At 41.9% G+C, this 5,832-nt stretch overlaps 1 long non-coding RNA gene across 3 annotated transcripts in view; it reads right to left on the bottom strand.

Moving 5' to 3' along the window:
• Positions 1-1,729: 1,729 nt before the first annotated feature.
• The window catches only part of LOC138147198 (uncharacterized), a 19,693-nt gene continuing 15,590 nt past the window's right edge, over positions 1,730-5,832 (bottom strand). For 2 of the 3 annotated variants that reach the window (XR_011164722.1, XR_011164721.1), the window contains exon 6: positions 1,730-1,800. This is a non-coding gene — a long non-coding RNA (uncharacterized lncRNA). Of the gene's footprint in view, positions 1,801-3,790; positions 3,923-5,832 lie in introns of those variants that run through there. The other variant, XR_011164723.1, reaches the window with a different exon arrangement.

Here is a 5,832-nt window from a genome sequence, read left to right on the forward strand (position 1 = left end):
AGAGTGAATACTGTCCACTGGTGAAGGACAGTGCTGTTGTTGCAGGGGTCTGGAGACTGTCCTGCAGACAGAGTGAATACTGTCCACTGGTGAAGGACAGTGCTGTTGTTGCAGGGGTCTGGGAACCTTTCTGTTGGTTCAGAAGCCCTGAAAAAGGATTTTCTTTTTGTATGTTTACAGAAATCCTAGGAGAGGGTTTTGCTAATGTTTTCAGGGGTTCTAGGACTGTTCTACAGACAGAGGATGAATTAATGAAGGGACTGGCAATGTATCTTGTGGCCTTGCTAAGCCTTGTCTCCCCAGGAACTAAGATTGCTGAGAACTTGCCTCATGTCAAGATGAAGAAAAGAGGGGCGGCCAGGTAGCACAGCGAGTAAGAGCACCGGCTCCAGTGTTGAGAAGACCTGGAGATCGAATTCCGGGCTCAGACACTTAGCACCCACCCAGAAACACCTGGCCGTGTAACCTTGAGCAAGTTACTTAACCCCAGTTGCTTAGGGGCGGCCAGGTGGCTCAGCGAGTAAAAGCACTGGCTCCAGTGTTGGGACAACCTGGAGATCGAATCCTGGGCTCAGACGCTCAGCACCACACCCAGAAATAACTGGCCGTAACCTTGAGCAAGTTACTTAACCCTGATTGCTTAATTAAAAAAAAAAAGATGAAGAAAAGACCTCCATTTGGGTATTAGGTGCTGTGCTTAAACTTGATGTAACTCTGGGGTAGATTCAATTGTGATCCAGGGGTGGGGAACTTTTGACCTTTTTGTGTTCTATGGTTGAGCAAATGAATGTATTTTACTTATGTTTGGAAACTAATCTCCATTTGAGAAGAGGGGCTTTGTGGTGGACTAAATGAAGGTATAGACTAGGGGTGGAGAAGTATTTAGACCAGGAATTTTGTAATTGATTGAATGATTGAAAGGTCCTGGGGTGGGGTAGTCCTTGGAGATTATTTAATCACATTTAGTAAATGCTGTATTTGGAATGATGTCATGTTTTGATCTTCTCTGTTCTTGGTTGGTCACTGAATAAAATGGAGAGCACCTATGCTGGTATTTTGAACCTGGGAAGTTGCCTTTCCTTGGTGTTACATTACACACACACATCCCTCTCCCATCCCAGTAGAATATAAGCTACCTAAAGTCAAGGACCATTTCATTTTTGTCTTTGAATTCCCAACCTATTACAGAACCTTGCACGTCATATATGCTTACTGAATGTTTACTAGAATGAAATAAAATACAGCCCTATACCCTTATTTTACTGATGGGGAAACTGAGTCTTGGACAGGGGAAGTAGCTTGCCCAAAGTCAAGTAACTAGTTTATGCTAGGGCCAAGATTTCAATTGAGTTCTCCTCGTCCAGAGTTAATTTCCCTACATCACATTCATCAGGCAAGTGAATTTGACTAGTTTCTACCCCTTCCTATACTGAGTCCCAAAGTGCTGAATACCACTTTCTTCTCTTCCTCTTCCTCCTTTTTCTCTTCTTCCTCCTTTTTCTCCCCTCTCCTCTTTCTCCTTTTTCTCTTTTTCCTTCTCCTTCACCTTTTCTTCTTTCTCCTTCTCCTCCTCCTCCTTTTTTTTTTAAAAAAAACATGGCTTATTCATCCCTTTCCTTTGACCTCATTCAGCTCCTTTGCATTAAGAAGTTTATTGATAGCCACTTCATTGTCATGGAGAATAAGGAGCATTTTGGTAAAGTGTATTAAGAAGCCAGAGCACCATATAATCTACAGCTATCTCCTTTTATTAGCCAGTCCAGCGGCATTCACTGGCAGGAAGCCTTGGTTTTCCAGCATCTGCAATCAAGATATAATCAATCAGCAAACATTAAGTACCTACTGTGTGTCAAGCACTGTACTAAGCAGGAAGAGTTAGATGAGAACTCAGGAGTAGAATTCCTAGGGAAAAAAACTTGCTGAGCTGAATTAAACTGAGTTCAGATTTCTTAGTAAATATAAGGATTCTTGATTTTCTTTAGAGAGAGGAGAAACAGAAACTGCTCAGAGACACCTGAGAGGTAAAATCTTTACACTCTGTCTAGGGCATCTCTGCCAGAAGCTTCATTGTCCACTTCCAAGTATGAAGTAAGAAACTTTCAGGAGATACTGTTAAAGTGACTACAGTTAAAGTGACAAGGTGATCTATATGTCTGATGATTCAGCTTGGAGGAGTGGAAAGAGCCTTGGATGAGGAGGTTGAAGGCCTGGATTTGATCCGTGGCTCTGTCATTTGTTACTTAAGTGACCTTAGTGAAGTCACCTCACTTCTCTAGGACTTGTTTCTTCATCTGTAAATTAGGGATAATTCCAGCCCCACCTACCACATAAGGTTGTGGCGATCAAATGAGGTAATTATTCATAGAAGCATTTTGTAAATAGTAAAGTGCCATGTTAGCAAGGGGCAGCATGCAGTAGTGGCTGGAGAGTCTTAACCTGAGTCAGAAAGACCTGGGTTCAAGTATTGTCTGTGATACATACTGGTTGAATGACTCTGGGCAAGTCACTTAATGTCTCTGTCCACTAGGCAACTCTCTAAAACTCTTAAGTTTCAAAGGAGGTGAGAATCTATATTGGTAGCTTTTCCTAACTGGGTCTATAACTCCCAAAAAAGAGCCATATAAATTAAAAGTGTTATTTTCTGAAATATAAACTAGTTTGCCACCCAGAAGCTATGTCTAGCTTGAGTCTATTTTTGTCTTTATAACTTATGTTAAAGAGTTTATTGCACCTATTCTTTGCTCTCTAAGTTTTCCAGTGACCTTTGGCCAAAGCCCCTAAAAATATAGTTGTAATAGCTGAGAGGCCAGCAATAAATTCCAGCCTCCCAGAACAAGACCCTTGGTGGAGGGCGGAAAGATAATAAGAAAGACCTTTGTGTTCTTCAAGAGAGTCATATGTGTCTGAGTCTCTCCCAATCCCATCCCATAAGAGTCTCATCCCAATCCCATAAGAATGCCTCTTTCTATAAGGGAAAGGCACTGGGATCCTGATCTCTGCAGGAGAGAAGACGGCAGTTTGAGGCATTGTAGACTGCAGCCCAAGGCAAATGCTGAGAACCAGACTGCCACAAGGTGTCTTCAGGTAATGCTGCAATGGCAGCAGCATCCAACCCTCTGCAGAGAATCAATCCTGACCAGATGCTCATGACTATGGGGGACCGTGTGTGTGTGTGTGTGTGTGTGTGTCTGTGTCTGTGTCTGTGTGAGAGAGAGAGGCAGGTGAGAGTGGAGAGAAACAGGGAAATAGAGAAAGAGGGAAACAGAAAGAGAGAAAGAAAGAGGGAGATATGGGGGGGGGAAGATTGGCAGGGTGAGGAGGAGGGGAGGGAAGGAGGAGGGGACAGAGGAGGAGTTCTGAGATTCAGGAAGGATGTCACATGATGGGAGAAAGGGAGCTGTGGACTGCACCAGACAACATCAGGATAAAGAATTTTATTTTTGAGTATGTATGTCTGTACTCATAAGACAGCCAGACCTGTTTATGCTGAATCACTTAAAGGAAAGCTACCTAGTTTGAGATTTTCAAAATATTTCTGTCACTGATTTTTTAAAATGATAGATCCCTTGCACCTCACTCCTTGAAAATCTTAAGAGAGCATATAATACAGCTTCCACTTTTCAGATAAGGAAACTGAGGTTTCAGTATCCAATAAAATGCTTAAAATGTCCTTTGCAATTTTGTGTCTAGGTTATGAGTCAAATGTCCAGGACATCTTCACACAGAAATCTCCTTACCTTTGATACTAGTCATATCCCATCACTGCCAAAGAAGCCACTTAGCACAGTACTTGGCATATAGAAGTATTTAATAAACATTTATTGATTGATTGATTGATTCCTCCCCTTTGAGACTGTAGCCTGGCCCCCAAAGCATCTGTTCTCCTCTCAGTCCTGGTGATTGGAGGAGGGGTGGCATCAACCTATGAAAGTTTTTAGAGCTTATTCAGCTATTAGAGAAGAAAATCTGCTTTATAACAATGTACATGCTAAAAAAATTTTAAAAGTAAATTAGAGATTCACTGCTTGGTCAAAGATTCCAATTCCACATGGCTTAAGACACTGGAGAAGCTATTACTATTTGAACTTGCTTCACATTCAAGTTGACAGGCTAGAATTCTAGATGTGGGGGTCAGCTTGTGCAATACTTGTTCATATGGATCCTTAGTCCTTTCTGATTTGGCCCCAAAGTCAGCCCTGATGCGTAGTTCCCTTGCACCTCACTCCTTGAAAATCTAGCAGCCCCTGAGGAGTAAAGCGGCCAGGTGGTGAGAGGAACCGTGATTTTCTTAGGCTCTGAGTACTGAGGAAAACATATGTTGTCACCTTGTCGGTTGCCTTCCTCCGCTCCTGCTTCCCATCTGCTCCCCATTCTCCTCCTACCAGCTCCCTTTGGACTCCTTCCTCTCTCTTATCCTTTCATCTATCGATTCCCCTACTTCCTTTGTCTGTCCTTTCTTTCTCCTGCCCCTCCTCCTTGCCTCTTTTTTCCTGAAATCCTCCCTCCTACCTAAAAAGAAACAAAGCAATACAAGAAAAAAAGGAAATTACATGCAAAAACAAACCAAAAAACCCACCAAGAAAACCAACAGTCATAGAACTGTTGAATATTAGAATAGGAAATGGACCATCAAGGCCATCTAGTCTAACTCCCTCGTTTTACAGCTTGGGAAAAGAGAGGAGAGAAAGTGACTAAGCCAGGATCATGTTGTGCAAGCCCACTAGTCCCAGGACCAGAACCCAAGCCTCCTATCCTATGCTATTTTCACTGGGCTACACTGTTTCTCATCTCAGGGCAGCATGAGGAAGTAGAAAGAGCTCTACATAAATGAAATATAAAATCCTTGTGTGCATTTTATATCAAATATAAACTAAATATGAAATCAAAACTCCTCTCTTTAGCTTTTAAAGCCTTAAGCAGCCTGGCCCCAATTTCTTTTTCCATCTTCACTGGCCATTACTTTCCCTCCCACACTTCAGTTGGGACAAACTGACTTATCTCCCATCAGTCCCCTTGCACTGGCCATCCCCCACCTTCTTTACCTCCACCTCATAACTCTTTCTCTTCCTTTAAGATTCAGCTCAAACACCTTCTTTGGCGTGAAACCTTTCTCGATCCCCCTCCACCCAAACTGCAAGCACCCTCCTTCTCAAATTACTTTGCATTTAATTCTTTTATATATGTGTGTGTATGTATGTACTTGTTGTCTCCCCCATTAGAATGTAAGCCCCTTATGAGCAGAGGTTATTTTATTCTTCATACTTGTATCTCCAAGGCCTCAGCACATAGTTAACAGCCTAATAAATTCTTATTAATTCATTGGAATCCAAAGTTCAAATCCCAGCCTTGCCATTTTCTTCCTTCTGCTAAGTGACTTGGACAAGTCACTTAAAATAAGTTCCCTGGGCCTTAGTTTCCCTATCTTCAAAATAAGGAGAGTAACACTAGATGATTTTTTTGGTTACTTTCTTTTTTTGTTTTTGTTTTTGCTTTTTTTTTTTTTTACTTTGGAGGGGGAAGAGCAGGGCAATTGAGATTGTGACTTGCCCAAGGTCACATGGCTAGTAAGTGTTAAGTGTCTGATGCCGGATTTGAACTCTGGTCCTCCTGACTCCAAGGCCTGTGCTCTATTCACTGTGCCACCTAGCTGCTCCTGTTACTTTCAATATTTCCCAATTCTGTGTAAAAATAATTTTTAACATTCATTTTTTTAATTTAGAGTTCAAAATTCAAAGAAAGGTTTTGGAGAATAGAGTAGACCTGAGTATGTTTTCACATAGTGGGGAGAAAAAGAGAGAGAGAGAGAGAGAGAGAGAGAGAGAGAGAGAGAGA

This window comes from Petaurus breviceps, unplaced genomic scaffold (genome assembly GCF_028583685.1).
Source record: "Petaurus breviceps papuanus isolate PSGF00001 unplaced genomic scaffold, PetGlider_PUasm1.0 90779, whole genome shotgun sequence".
In the NCBI taxonomy this organism is placed as follows: Eukaryota; Metazoa; Chordata; class Mammalia; order Diprotodontia; family Petauridae; genus Petaurus; species Petaurus breviceps.